Consider the following 16286-nt stretch of genomic DNA (forward strand, 5'->3'; position numbering starts at 1 on the left):
TCCAGGATGATCTATTCAATGAGGACTGTTTTCATGACGTCTGGCAACGGTAAAAATATCGGCTGTGTCATTCAATGACCAAAGCCATTTCGCACAGCTGTGTCAGATGAATACACACACGCTGGCACACCACGATGGCTATCATACAATGTCTGACCAATTCGTATATGATAACAAATCAGAATAGAACCATAATAAATAATTCACAGGCCACTGTTTCATTCTGAGCTACGGCTGGGTGAAGTGTTCAAAAGACATGGTGTCTAGGGTTTGCAAAAATACATCGCGCACTCGGTACAAAGCTATTCTTTAAAATATACACGCTGGTCTATACATTTGTCCTGGCATCAAATATGCATTATCTCTCATTTGGAACAGAGTTAAATAGAGAACACATGTTCGGCTGGAATGGGAATGAAAGAAATTCACTGAAGCTTGTATAATCGTGCACAATTTGCTCTTTTGTACTCCATGTGCTGGATATGTCGCCATTGCTCGGAAATCTGGTGATGAAATATCAATGAGGTAAAGGATAATGGATAACTAAAGGCCTGCCACCATGAAATATTACTACCGGTCTATTCTACGGAGGAAATCTATAGGGAGTGATGAATAGAGTTTCCGAACAGCTTAATTTCCGTTCTACCAGGAACGAAGAACATAGAGGCACGATTCATCAAGTATCTAGCCTGCATACCAAGAACGGTATACGTACATGTATTACAATGAACATGACGCACGCTTGAGTGCACCGGAATGCGAGCAACCATGCCTATAAGGTGATTTCAAATTACGATTGTACAAAGATATCAATCAGTGTCATAATACGAATGTCAGAAGCATGGGAGAAATCGCATGTTTTTTGTCTCCATTTGTGTAGACTAAATGATGAATGGATGGTTTTTATGTTTTATTTTTTGTAATGTCAAGATATGTAAAGCAATCTGAAGTGATAATAATAATAATAATAATAATAATAATCATCATCATCATCATCATCATCATAAAATTCCACTGTTTTCTAAAACGAGTCAAGGATGTTGGACATAATCACAATGTCGGTGTTGATTTTGTTGATGGTTCTGTACTGCTTGACGGTACAGAAATGAGTGTCAACCGAGCGAAATGCCATATCAAGTCGGCCCAGACTCAGTTTTTCAAGGAGAGGCTTTCTGAACGACCACTGCATAGAATTTATTAATTTTCTATCACTAAGGTCATTGACACGATACAGGAAAAACATGGCAAATATGCAGACCTCGCTTTCGAAATGTCACGCTTGCATCCCAAGTACCAAGTTGTCCGACTCTCCATTGGTTTTGGTGCCTTAGGTTTGGTACCTCCCAATATGTTGACAGATACCAGTATATGTACACGATACCCGTTTTAGAGTGAGTGAGTGAGTTGGGTTTAACGCCGATTTTAACAGCATTTCATGATTATATCACGGCGTGTCAGCTTAATGTGGGAGGAAAGCCAGAAGTGATGCAGGTCTCAGACCTCTATGGCGTGCACAAGGGACGCAACTCTGCACAGCGAATCGCGAGGCCTTAGACGACTGGGCCATCCGTTCCCCCTCCAGTTTTAGAAATACCAGTTAGGATGTGTAGAACAAATACAATGATACAATACAATGAAGGGAAGTAAAATTAAGGAGGATATATGCACACAAACTGCAGTGGCCATGGAAACGGTCAGTTCTCCCATTTTGATGTTTCTCTTTGCCTATAGACGACATAGTAGCTAACACATAGCCAATCAATTAGTCCCCCTTGCTAAACACGAGACGGGACCACCGATACGGCATGTCATGTTACATCCGTTACCACCTGGTGCCCAATGTCTGCTTGCTATACTCGTGTTTGTGTACGTCGATAGGTCTTCAGCAACCCATGCTTTCCGTAAAAGGCGACTATACTTGTCGTAAGAGGCGACTAACGGGATCGGGTGGTCAGGCTCGCTGACTTGTTTGATGCACGCATCGATCCCAATTGCGTGGATCGATGCTCATGATATCAATCACTGGACTGTCTTGTCCAGACTCAATTATTTACAGACCGCCGTCATATAGCTGGAATATTGCTGAGTGCGGCGTTAAAGAACAAACCAACCAACCAACCAACCAACCAACCAACCCACCAACCAACCATTAAGACATTCATTTGTACGTGCGTTCATTTCAATAATGCATTGTATTCGTGCATACTTTGTGTTTGGGATAGTCGTGTCCGGGGTCGATGGATGAATTATATATACCGAAATTGACCATCAAAGCCCAGTCACTCATGCATGATTAAGTCCAAACATCGATGGCGTGTGCTTGACCGGGAGATGGTCAGTGGGAAAGGGGAGATATTTAATAAATCATTCATGATTTGGGTCTGATTTGACGAAGTGGGATCTTCGGGGTATTCCAGAGTGTGAGATACGAGGTGTGCCTTATGACTATGCGATTGGAATAGATGCAATTGTGGAATTACTTTACAGACATCTTTGTCACGGATACGGGGCCTCATACGCCCAGCATTTTCCTGTGTGATATCGATGGATTGTACAATCGACAATAGAGAATTCTTACGAATATGGAAAGAGTTTTCGCTTAAAAGAGAAGGTTCAGACAGTACTGTACATGGGGTTTAAGAGTGGGAGAGTACACCATGCTTGTAATAAAGTTAAGACGAGGTACGGTTGGTTAAAATGTGTGTTGTTTCATCATAATTCAATTCCAAGGGTGTTGCACATGTTTTCAGTCCCTGGTTTGTCTTGTCAGATGTTGTTTTGATATGGTTTTGGTATTGTTGAATTTTAGCATGGCGGTATGCATCGGTGTTTTAAAGCAGACATTTAATGCAAACACGTTGTTAATTAATTGCAAACAATTATTATCATAAATGTATTGACTTAATGTTTTGGAGTTGTGAAAATAAAAATATAATATGAGTAATATTCAATGCCTATTTTGCCACCATGACGTCAAAACACAGCTCACAGTAATGAAACTGACAACATGATTGTTTTTCCTGTATCATCATGCATGGTTTGTTTTCCAATTTCCCAATTTGTCTCAATCATAACGATTTCATTGTCAATGCTACAGTAATAAGGTATGGTAAATAAAAGCTATTTTATAAACCGTTAACACATAACCGTTGTAAATGAAGACTGCCTCCGTCGTGCAGTCGATAGAGTGTCTGCCCGGTGAGTTCTGTGGTTCGTGTCTCTGGCCCGTCATACCAACAATATGTTATTAAGTGTTACCGACAGCCTCCGTGGTCTAGTGTTAGAGCGTCCGCCCGGAAAGCGGAAGGTCCAGGGTTCGATCCCCGGCCGCGTCATACCAAAAGACGTTAAAGATGGTACTAGTTGTTACCATGTCTGGCGCTCGGCATTAAGGGGCTAAAACAAGGACTGGTCGGCTCGGAGTCAGTATACTCTGTCTGAGTTGGGTATTCATGTTAAACTGCGACATGGTATCTCAGTGAGCTAGCACTATAAATCGGCATCAGTCCCGACTAGTACAAGCAGCCACACAAACACACACGTACACGTACATGCACGTCGCTATATAAGTGCAATAATCTTGGACGCGATGTTAAACCCCATTTCACCTCACCTATTAAGTGTTACCCTGTCAGAAGCTAGGTATTAAAGAGATAAAACAAGGACAGCTTGACCCAAACTGGGTATCCACCATGTTAGACTACGGAGTGGTATCTCAGCGGGTGAGCACAATACAACCGGACTGCACCCGGACTAGTACGAACAACAATACATCCACACAATAACTTTAAATTTAAACTTTAAACCCAATTTTTACCTCACATTATAAATCTGATTCGTATCGTTCTAGGACACGCTGAATAATTCTTTGTTTTATGTGGTGCCATTTCGTCAACGTTGGTTGACTGACGGGACAGAACATCTGGTTCGATTGCTCGCCTTCAGTCAGGTACATGTAACGCTTTTCAAGGAAATGAGTGAATACATTGCGCTAAATGTCAGTATAACGTTAAAGGAAAGGGTGACGTCAGTCCTTGATATAAACCGGTTTGGTGAAAGCAATGATCACGGCTTTATGGCTGACAAACCAATACTCCTAATCGAGGATCCAAAACCACGATTACCGGATCACGGCAGTGTATATGCAACCCCACTATTTTTTGATATACTTAAGGTTTTTTTCTGCTTTGTTTTAATCGCGTTAACTTTTCAATGTACTTAATCAATTATTTCGGTTTGGAAATATGTACTACACATACAGATACTAAATAAGTTGCCGTTAGATATAGTTTTTATTGCTACGAGTGTATTTCAAAACGTATCGAACGTGGTAACGAGAAAGATAAATACAAACGCTGCAATGGAAAACGTTGCAATTGAGAAGGTATCTAACAGGGGCCAGTGAAATAATGTTTTTACTGCTCACTGTTTAATTAAGTAAGCAATACAAACATTATTACACTCACACATTATTTAAATTCAAAGTTGAAAAAAAAGACGTTGCTGGTAAAGGGGTGATATATGACTACAATTATCGTAGCTGATGATTTTCTGAAGGATCAAGCTGCCTGTGAACTGCGCAGCGTCCTCTGAGATCGATTATAAGAAAAGATCAAATGCAGATTCTGCAATATGTTCGCAATAGATAAAACACAAACATCACCAAGTCAAAAACATTTGATTAAAAAGGAAAAAATCTAACATCATAACGTATTAAACTCGGTTCAGTGTAGGTGAGGGGGCCCGTGAGGCAGTCATGTCAATGCTGGTTTCTATTTCAAACGAGTCACCAGATGGATTATCTGTTATGAGTGAGTGAGCTGGGTTTAACGCCGCTTTTAACAGTATTTCATTTATATCGCTGCATGTCAGCTTAATGTGAGAGGAAAGCCCGAAGTGATGCAGGTCTCAGACGTTTACAACTTCGGTGAAAGCCACGAGCACGGGTATGGTGCTGACAAACGTACAAACATAATCGAGGCGAACCGGGATTCGAACCCACAATCAAAGGTTTCTGGCGTGCCCAAGGGACGCAACTCTGCACAGCAAATCGCGGCGCCAACCGTGCCCCCGTATATCTGTTTTGAAAGTGATTGTAATTACCAGTTGGAGTACCAACGATTATTGACACGGGGTTGTTTCGGTTGAAAGAGAACGATATTTCTAACAACTGTCCACTTGGTCCAAGGGAAGCTACCCTCATTTACTATACGAAGTTCAAGGTCGTATGTACAATTGGTGATGAATGTTTCTGATCATGTTTTAACGAAGCGTTTGTTTATAACGTCTATGGCACCACAATTCTCTCTGCAGAGTTGCGTCCCTTGGGCACGTCAGAAGCCTATGATCGTGGGTTTGAATCCCGGAACCAATTACGTTTCAAGGTTTGGCAGGACCATACCTGGCCCGTTGAAATCATAAAAGATGTCTTAGACATGAGCATCACTTCACTCGGGACGTATATACATGCAATATCGAAATACTCATCCAATAGAGGATGGGTACAATGTGTGAAGCCCATTTCTGGTGTCCCTCGCCGTGATATTGCTGGAATATTGCTAAAAGCGGCGTAAAACCAAACTCACTCACTCACTCCAATAGAGGAAACGAAACACAATCCATCAATAAACATTAGCAGAAAACGGCAGAGGCATTCTATAATATTTATCAACATTTGAAATTACGCTTCCTTATTTGCAAAGCTTTTTAGATTCAAACTATCCAAATATTGGTCAGGGAAACGTATACCAACGTGAAATACATGATTGTCGTGTCATCAAGAGTATTTCTTCCAAATTTGAAAGTGGCAAATTTAAACATTCTTATAACGCTCTTTAAATTATATTAGTTATCACCGCGGTAACTAATTTCACTTAAATATGTCTTGTTATGTTTTGATATCAAAAGCATGTCTAAATTTCAAAGAGACACCCAAGAGATACTGTGAGAAAAGATACATCGCGAACAGCGCCCCGCCAAAAGTAGGAACTTTGACAAAACGGACTCTTTGATTGACTTCTTTGTAAGGATCAAAAAGCATTCAAATCTCTCTGGAACTAGCACCTGTACGAATATTATTTCATGGCTGGGGGCTTCTTTGTGTACAAGCTTTCATCTGTTAGACGGAAACTTGATCACAGAGATCCAGAAAAAACATCATTTTGTCTTCGAGCTGTGATTACTCGAGAAATGTCAAACGGGAATAGGAACAAAAGATCTGGTATGATGTATTTTATTACAATTTGGAGTAATCAGAGTCATTATTTCGAACAAGGGGACTTCAAAAACAAAAAAGTATCTGTCAAATAGTTGGTTCTGTATCATGGTCATGAGTTATTGCATTTCATCTGTCGCCTGTCACCGACTTCGGAGCTGGTGTATGTTAAGAGACGCAAGTATTACTTTCGTTGACGTCAATTAAATTTTACATAAAAGATCAACTTTTAGTAAAAAACACACGCTTTTAGCTGTCGTGTCTTGTTTGAAAAAGATAAAAATCAAATTTGAAAATAACAAGGTGCACCTTTTATCTAATTTACAGCTTCACATTTTTCCTAATATTACAACCATATTTTTCTCTACATCTGAGGCAGTTTGAAAATTAAATATAATTTTACCCATCAGAGATATCGTCTAAAATATTTCTGATACTTGTCAAGTAGTAGTGAAGAGTTATTTATAGACTAAATACTGGTGAGAAGTGAAAAATGCATTTTGAAGTTTCCAGTAATCCATGTGACGATCATTCAAGCTGAAGCCGACATATAATTGAGAGGAATTACGTTTAAAAAAAGGCCATAGAATTCAAATATTAAAGGATATGGGTTTTGTGTTACGTTTTAATACAAAGTAATCTGACTAACCTTTAATGTGCTTAGATGAAAATTTCAAGACAAAGTCCAAACTCAGCCTTTACCGAAGACGCACGCTGCGAGGCAGTTCTGTTGATTAGCCCTCTTGGGGGATGAAAGATGGGAGTTTAGGCCTTTAGCGTGAGAACATTTCAGTTATAATTAAGAATAGTGTTGGATTTGGCACCCCAGTCAGACGGACTGGATATTATTTAAATTGTCATTTGGCACCGGGAGCGAGTCCCGCCTAGAGAAATAATGAGCAATTCCTGTGTAGGTACGATTTATTCGAATCAAATTCTTGAACGTTCTCAAGGACTGACTTATATTAGGTTTGAACCAGCGTCAAGTACAAGTGGTTGGGTTCCCATTGAATAAGTCTTGCTGTGGAAATGTCAATAACTGTAGGACGTGTAAATTTGCAACGCTAATTGAAGTACAGATTTATCGGAACGTGTTCAACGTTCTCCTGCTGAATGTTACCAGCGTCAATATGTTGTTAATTAATCATGATAAAGGTATCAACGGTGAGATAAAATGGAGTTTAACGTCATATTCAAGGTGATTACACCTGTATTGCGACGCGTGTGTGTGTTGTGTGTGTGTGTTGTGTGTGTGTGTTGTGTGTGTGTGTGTTTGTGTGTGTTTGTGTCTTTGTGTGTGTGTGTTTGAGTGTGTTTGTGTCTGTGTTTTTGTGTGTGTTTGTGTCTCTGTGTGTGTGTGTTTGTGTGTGTGTTTGTCTGTGTTTGTGTGTGTTTGTGTCTGTGTGTGTGTCTGTGTTTGTGTGTATGTCTGTGTGTGTGTGTCTGTGTTTGTGTGTGCCTGTGGGTTGTGTGTGTTTGTATCTGTGTGTGTGTTTGTGTGTGTGTGTTTGTGTCTGCGTTTGTGTGTGTGTTTGTGTCTGTGTGTTTTGTGTGTGTGTTTGTGTCTGTGTGTTTTTGTGTGTGTTGTGTTTGTGTTTGTGCGTGTCTGCTTGTGTGTGTGTGTCTGTGTTTGTGTGTCTGTGATTGTGTCTGTGTGTTTTGTTTGTGTGTTTGTGTCTGTGTGTGTTTTCGTGTGACTGTGTGTGTTTTCGTGTGACTGTGTGTGTGTGTGTGTGTGTGTTTGTGTGTGTGTGTGTGTGTGTGTGTGTGTGTGTGTGTGTGTGTGTGTGTGTGTGTGTGTGTGTGTGTGTGTGTCCGGGCTAATGAGCAAACACACTGAGTACCATGCCGAGATTTAACCCGGGATAACGCATTTAGACACAGTAGACTGACTTGGATCCGACCATTCCTTAAGGCAGGGTAACAAGTACAGTGTGTACATGTACCATACTTTAACGTCTTTCGGTATGACATGACCAGTATCGAGACACCTACCTTCCGCTCTCCGGGAAGGAATACGCATGTCGTACGAGGGGACGTACGTAGGTATACATATCTGGTATACGTATCAGGTATACGTAGTTTGGCTCTGTGACGTGGTCCATCTGGTCCAAAATTGATTACGTACGGACTGCAGTCATGTAGCTGGAATATTGCTCAGTGATAATTGCAAGAACTAAAAGCTATAACATATTTAAGAATTGACTTCATTTTCTTTGCGTCTTTGGAGCCAATCAAATGCAACGGAATCACATCCAATTTATATTTCTGCCATCGAACATACATGGAACGCGAGAGAACCAGAGACATTCGATGAAAAAATATGCTCTCTTACACCTTAGCTGTCTGGATATGCTGTCGTGGGTTCGAATCCCCATTCTGATCACCCTCGACTAGGTCTTTACGTCATGTGTTACCTAGGGATTTCCTCCAAAATTAAGCTATATTATAATAATGCGCAGATGCTTAAAATCCGCTCACTCACTCAAATTGACTTCCCTTTGCATGTGTTTGTGATAGGTGACCGATAGGGAAGGATACGCTCACCTTTTCGCGAACACTTGTTACCATCACTCTTTGATAAGGATTCATAAACGCGTGCTTAAGGTGTAGTCGAAGTCGTACTGTAGACTCTGCTCTTGGAAGGATTTTTCTTATGACTTTGGAAATGTTTTGTCCCTTTTCTCATCAGGGTTTTAAGACGTTAACGTTAAACCCATACAGCCAATTAGAAGACAATTAGTTCTATTAGAAGACAAGTAACGGTAGAGTGAGTGAGTGCATGAGTATGGTTTTGCGCCGCTTTTAGCAATATTCCAGCAATATCATGGTGCGAGACACCAGAAATGGAGTAACGGTAGAGACAACATGGTGAAACCCCGTTGACACCTTGGGCGATCGGGTAGCCTAGTGGTTAAAGCGTTCGCTCTTCACGCCGAAGACCCGGGTTCGAATATGGGTACAATGTGTGAAGCCCATTTTTGGTGTCCCCCGCCGTGATATTGCTGGAATATTGCTAAACGCGGCGTAAAACCAAACTCACTCACTCACTCACCGTTGACACCTATGATACCGTTCTATAAAAAATCATTCAGAGCAACGAGACAGGTGCAAAGATTTGAATTTCAACAAATTCCCTTCCACTGGTAAACCGCCTACGTGGTCTAGTGGATGAGCGTCCGCCCGGAGAGCGGAAGGTCCCCGACCGCGTCATTCCGAAATACCATAAAAGATGGGACTTGTATTGTGGCGCTCGGTATTGAGGGGCTAAAACAAGGATTGGTTAGCTCGGAGTCAGTTTGCTGTGTGTGAGTTGGATATTCATGTTTAACAGCGGCATGGTATCTCAGTGGTCAAGCACTATAAATCGGTATTAGTCAAACACGTGCATGCACGTCGCTATATAAGTGCAATAACTTTGGACGCGACGTTGAGCCCATTTCACCCCACCTCACCTCCTTCAACCGGTAATCGAGTTTCGCATATATAACGAACAGAGGCTGAAAGTATAATAAAATCATAGTGAAATGTGGAGAAGCTGGCTGACAGGATAGACAGACGCACGATAACGACATTAAAATGAACAAGTCATACCCTTCATCAATCTGGCAAGACTAGTGATGTCCTTATGCCGTAGGCACGGTTTGTAAAAACCTATCTGGAAGGAATTATTCATTTTCTCCACAACTGGAACATACCAAGAGAAATCCGATAGCCTAAAGAGTTGAAACTGTCGTATTAGTAGGTCTTGAACTTCAGTTAAGCTTCATCATTGTGCCATAAGGAGTCAAAGCACGCTGTTCTTTCTGCATCCTTCATTTGTCGCATATAGTATCGACGTCAAGTGTCTTCTTCTGAGGAGAACATTAAGCCACACAGCCAGCAGTTTGTAGGCTGGCGATTCCGCTGTTGATGTGACTGGAATATTTCCTTCGGCTGAGTGTCAGCAGAGTAATAGTGTGACAAATTAAATAAATGGAAAATTTCCGAAATGAATTCCGTAATTTATATTTGCACATTGTAGCATGCGACGTTGGGTAATCCTATTTTGTGTTTGTCATTATGTTTGCCGTCAGTGGGTTAGGCTCAAATAGCATTAGTGTATGCCATTTGATTATGCGTAGGCTAACCTTTCGAAAAGTATTGACAAGAAAGAAACTTATAATGCAGTTTGTGTGGACGTTGAAGGTATGAAAATTTAGTTCCCCGTCAGGAATCCGAGACAGAAGGAGGTTTCAAGGAGAGCCTCAAGGGCCAAGATGGTTAAAAGGGATCACTACCCAGCTGATTTAGCGCATCGCTGGGGATAGATGACCGCCGAGGTGACCAATTCCCAGCTCTGACCTCCGGTCATCGTGGTTTGACAGTGTTGCATTCACTATGGCGGGAACACAATCAATGAGGTGAGGTGAAACTGGGTTTAACGTCGCGACCAAGATTATTGCATGCACGTTTATGGCTGTTTGTTCTTGTTTGGACTGATGCCGATTGTAAGTGCTAGCTCACTGAGATACCATGCCACAGTTTAACATGAATACCCCACTTAGACACATTATACTAACCCCAAGCGGACCAGTCCTTCTTTTCGCCCCTTAATATAGAGCGCCAGACATGGTAACAACAAGTATAATCTTTTAACGTCTTTTGGTATGACGCAGCCGGGAATCGAACCACGGACGTTCCGCTCCCCGGGCGGACGCTCTTCCACTAGACCACGAAGGCGGTCATCAATGAGCTTCACACGTTGTACTTATGTGGGAAATCGAACGTGACGAACGAACGCTTAAACAACAAGGCTGTCTCTCTATGGTTAGTAATAAACATACTACTTACTACAATTACATTAACATTACATAATTTTAATCGATTATTATGATGCCGGTATTTTTTAATAGGGGGAGGTTGTAATAATGATCTCTTAAAAGGTTATAAGACGTTGCATCGACGAAAGGTTTTACTGTAATTAGTTCTAATTAAAAGAAGGTAATATGATCTGGTCACAAGTTGCGTCTCACATCTGTGTGATCTGCTGCGTGTGAGTTTGAATCCTAGAAATAAAATATTTGGTTTGTCCAAATACATACTCATTCTTTTGGGTGAACATCTTCGACATACGTCACATGGAGCTGTCCGTTCGGCAAACATGGTAGTAATAATACTATTTTTTTAAATCTGGGAAACCAACAATCTCTCACTCATACACAGATCAAATTGTCATCGAATAGGTAAACAGACTGACACTAAATATACTGTCCACGCCTGTCTCTCTTTGCCATCCTCCCAAATATCGACATTGTCTATATACAGAACCATAACAGCAAAGACTTCAAACGCTAATCAATAATGATGTATTATCACACAGTGGAATTATAACGACCACAGCGGTAATGGGTAAGCAAATATTAATGTGGAGATGCCCAGGTACTGTGATCCTGCTGCACCAGGTGACCTGTAAAAGGCGCATTTGTCATGCGATCACTATCCAGTCTATCCCTGCAATGGCTACATGACATTTACACCGTACCCCCAATCATTCTGGTTCAGGTCCCTATGCTGTAAAGTGCATAATTATCACTGCCAACTCACACCAAGAGTCCTCCAGGTCTCCCTGGAATATATGATCACAGAGTCCCAGAATATATAGCATATGTGAATCGACAGTTCATCAAATAGAAAAAAGAAAATGGTATATTCATATATTTATGAAAGCAGTATTAATGACAAATGGAAAGCTACGTTGAGTGCACTGTGTTGACCTGTGGTATTTAGCATGAGGTCTCGGAGGGGATATCATATAAAGTACAGAGTCTTGTCTTGCAAGATCGCTGCTCGGCGCTGCTCAGGTGGTAATCAAGCTGCTGTTCCATTGCTTCTTGTAACAATAATACAACTTTAACGAAATGTTAAATCTTAGCAATATCAGCACGGGCTATGGGCAATCAACCCAACATTTCCTTCATTTAACGCCGCATCCGGTGATTGGCATCATGAGCATCAGTCTGAGATACGAAGACAGTCATCAACCAAGTCAGCGAGCCTGACCACCCGATCTCGTTGGTCGCCTCTAACGACACGCATGACCATGGGTTGCCGAAGATCTTCACAGTGGTATTCCTTCACCAAACCGATGGACGATAGTGTGAGCAAAGATCGACACTGCATTACTGTTTACATTCCTAGATCGTCGCCATTATACGACGGGTGAATACCTTCACTCAACCAGTTCTTACGACACGTGTAGGTTTTGTGTTTCCAAATCATGCCGATTATACCATGACCACAATAATGCCGAACGAAATGAATTCGACGAACTTAACCTTGTAACTAATAAATACAACGATATTTCCTTAAAGCACACGTGTGAATTCGATTTCTGATGTACAGACGCCTTGCTATTGCCGCAATATTGTCAAAAAGGACCTAAGACCATATTCTAATACCAGGCATATTCATTTATCAAAAACGATAAAAAATAATGTGGTTGCTTTTGTTGAAATGTGTAATTCGTAAGAGATGTGATTTTCAAATGTTCCCTTGAAAAGTATCTGTATGACATGCGATGCGTGTTTCCATTCGTCCATCTGCTGTGAGGTTTATGACCACCTCCATTGTACCAGTGCAATTTCCGACTATTCCCAGTTCTAAAGAACTACTTGCAATCGACCATGGAACGAGGCTGCACCTTACAATTCAGTCGTATTACCAGCCACATTTTGCAGATGTTGTCGTCCTCACACAAAGGAAGAACTATTTCCTTGACGTAGGCAGTGGAAGAATGGTTTCTAATACTATAGTCTTGTGACCTTTCCTCACGACAGGTGTCACCGACATACTTAACAGTTAGCGACCACCTGCTGTCACCACCGTAACAGTGATTCGTAAAGGTTCATAAATGTGCTACTGTCATCGTCTTTGGACTATATTCAATGTGACAGAGACACGAGTAAGAATATACTCGAGGAAATAAGGTATTAACAAATAACTTACATAAACAGCTCATGGAACATAACTGCAGTGAAATTCTTGTCAACATCTCATATGACACTACTGCAGTGACATTCCTCTCAACATCTCATTGAACACTACTGAACTGACATTCATCTCAACATCTCATTGAACACTACTGAACTGACATTCCTCTCAACATCTCATTGAACACTACTGAAGTGACATTCCACTCAACATGTCACATAACACTACTGAACTGACATTCCACTCAACATCTCATGTAACACTACTGAACTGACATTCCTCTCAACATCTCATGTAACACTACTGAAGTGACATTCCTCTCAACATCTCATATAACACTGCTGAACTGACATTCCTCCCTCTCAACATCTCATTGAACACGACTGCAGTGACATTCCACTCAACATCTCACATAACATTGTTGAACTGACATTCCTCTCAACATCTCATGTAACACTACTGAACTGACATTCCACTCAACATCTCATATAACACTACTGAACTGACATTCCTCTCAACATCTCATGTAACACTTTAGTAGTGACATTCCTCTCTCTCGACATCTCATATAACACTGCTGAACTGACATTCCTCTCAACATCTCATTGAACACGACTGCAGTGACATTCCTCTCAACATCTCACATAACACTACTGAACTGAAATTCCTCTCAACATCTCATGTAGCACTACTGAACTGACATTCCTCTCAACATCTCATGTAACACTGCTGAACTGACATTCCTCCCTCTCAACATCTCATACAACAGCATAGACATGACATTCCTCTCAACATCCCATACACCTCTTCGACTTGCATGCCTGAAAATGTAAACCATGACCTGGTAGAGGTGCACAGTTCACCCTAACTATCACACTCATTATTTCCTCTGCAAAACGCAGCATAATTGATTGGAAGGAAAACGAACTTTGAATCAGCAGGTTGAAATAATTAATTAGAACATTAAATTTCATTACTTTCTATTAAAGCAAACATATTTTCCCTTTTCCGTCGATACTTGATGAACTGGATGTAATTATCACATTTTATATCGCTCCAAATAAGCTCAGATCGAAAACATCTCCTTGTACCATAATCACCCCAAGAAAGATCGCCATGATTAGAGGGAATTCCGAACTTAGCCTTTACGTCGTTAATTTGATTCATCAAGAACCGTATGTATTGATTGAAAAGATGGCAACAACACAGAGTCAATCACCGAGTACGGATTTTCCTAAGATTTTTTTTTAGCAAGAACGTCCTTTTTTGGTTACAGTCATACGACGATGAGAAGCTCAGTTGATCCCAATTTCTGGATTGATGAAGTAGAGTCGTCAATGAGAAGGACAGTTGCAAAGCATTACATGGCTCCATTTTCTCAAAAACATAGCTGTTTGCTGATCTGGAGAAGTCCTTTTTTCAGGATGGGATCAGCAAAGGATGGCTTCTCTTTGCTCCAAGCCTGGTTTGATTACTTAAAAGAATCGATCTTATTCACGACTTATTGTGAACTTAAAATAACACCGTGAATCATGGTTTTTGTGCCAGTAAATCATGTTTTGTAATTTGAAGACCCCTGAAGGTGTTCGTTTCAATTATTTAAGATTACGACTCAATTCAAAGTAAACTTGCTAAAAGTTGAAAAGTTAAAATCCTAAATCAATGAAAATGCTTGGTTTCAATTTTACCACAAAACGAGAATATTAAGATAGCGTGTGTGCTTTTAATAAGGCCGACGATGCCATGCTCTAGATTTCCACGTACATTGTAGGGCTTTAGGTGTAGCCCTTGCATATCACTGTATATTGCTCTTGGCAGAGAGGGGGATTTCTGTGTTGACGTTGCCAAATATATGCGAGTGCAAGGTCAAATTTACCTATCATGTTCTTATTTATTATCTCATTGGTGAATATGGTGGATCGGGTGGTCAGCCTCCGTAACTTGGCTGATTGCATGTCATGGTACCCCGACGGCGTTAATCGTTGCTCACACATATCAATCACTGGATTGTCTGGTCCAGGCTATATTTTTATTGGAATTTTATAGAAATGTTTCCCGTGTAGGCGCTTGGATATATCGTTTCAAATATGTATGAGTGACCGCAGTGACTCGGTGCGTTTCGTTTATTGTCATTTGTCGCAATTTGTACTAGTATATGTGGTTGTAATTTTTAAGAGAGTAGGTCGCACTGTTTAGGCTGCCATCACTCGCTTTACATACATGATTCACTCTGTCTATTGTCCTGATTAATCAGAACATACCCTTACTACATCTTCACATCCTTTGAGTGAGAATCACCACCACAACCTTAACTTGACTCGTCAACGTATATTCTGGAAATGATTGCTTCCATTTCTTTGGATGTGTGACATATATCATTATTACGCATTTGATTGTTCTAAGACATTGCCGTTTTAATGCTATTGCATCTCACTATTAGACTGCTGTGCTTCCCAAGTAAATTATTATTGCTTGGTAATTATCTTGGTCGGTTTAGCAAAAACAATGTCTTCTTTAATGCGTTTGTTTCTATTTTTGTTGTTAAAAAATGCGCGTTTCTGCTCAACAGTATTTATCCTCTCAACTCCTCAAAGGTTTTGTCCTTACACGTTTAAAACATGAGCAAAAATATTTTATTTGTTAACTTGATAATGCACGACTGACTGTATCAACTGGCAAAAAGATGGCCATGTAACACATCTTCCTGGATCAGCTCTGTCTGATAAACTAATTGTCCTGCTCCTATTCTCCCGAGAGATGCGAGGGAGTTTTTACCAGGAGATACTGAGTTATCTTTGCCACTAAAGATGGATGCCAGATACACAATACATGATTGCGTCTGGAGACAAGACGAGGCTCATAGATGTCCTTCAATATTTAAGATTACAGAGATGAAATTGACTCTTGGTTAAGAACGTAATCTTTCATCAATATGGATTCATCGGCTACTGTGAGTGTGATGTATTGTTGGAAAGATACAGAGTCAGTTATTAATGACAATGATTGAGAGGTGTAGTGGTATTTTATCAATACGGAAACTGTTTATAACACACAAAAAGGTCCTCAAGTTCTGGATTGGAACAAAACGAGATATCGGTTA

The 16286-nt window shown here is 40.6% G+C and overlaps 1 protein-coding gene across 2 annotated transcripts in view; it reads right to left on the reverse strand.

Moving 5' to 3' along the window:
* LOC139459617 (CCN family member 2-like) overlaps positions 1 to 16286 on the reverse strand; it is a 96637-nt gene that overhangs the window by 45990 nt on the left and 34361 nt on the right. The window lies entirely within an intron of this gene.

The sequence above is a fragment of the Haliotis cracherodii genome, unplaced genomic scaffold (genome assembly GCF_022045235.1).
Source record: "Haliotis cracherodii isolate W230 unplaced genomic scaffold, xgHalCrac1.p SCAF_13, whole genome shotgun sequence".
Classification (NCBI taxonomy): domain Eukaryota; kingdom Metazoa; phylum Mollusca; class Gastropoda; order Lepetellida; family Haliotidae; genus Haliotis; species Haliotis cracherodii.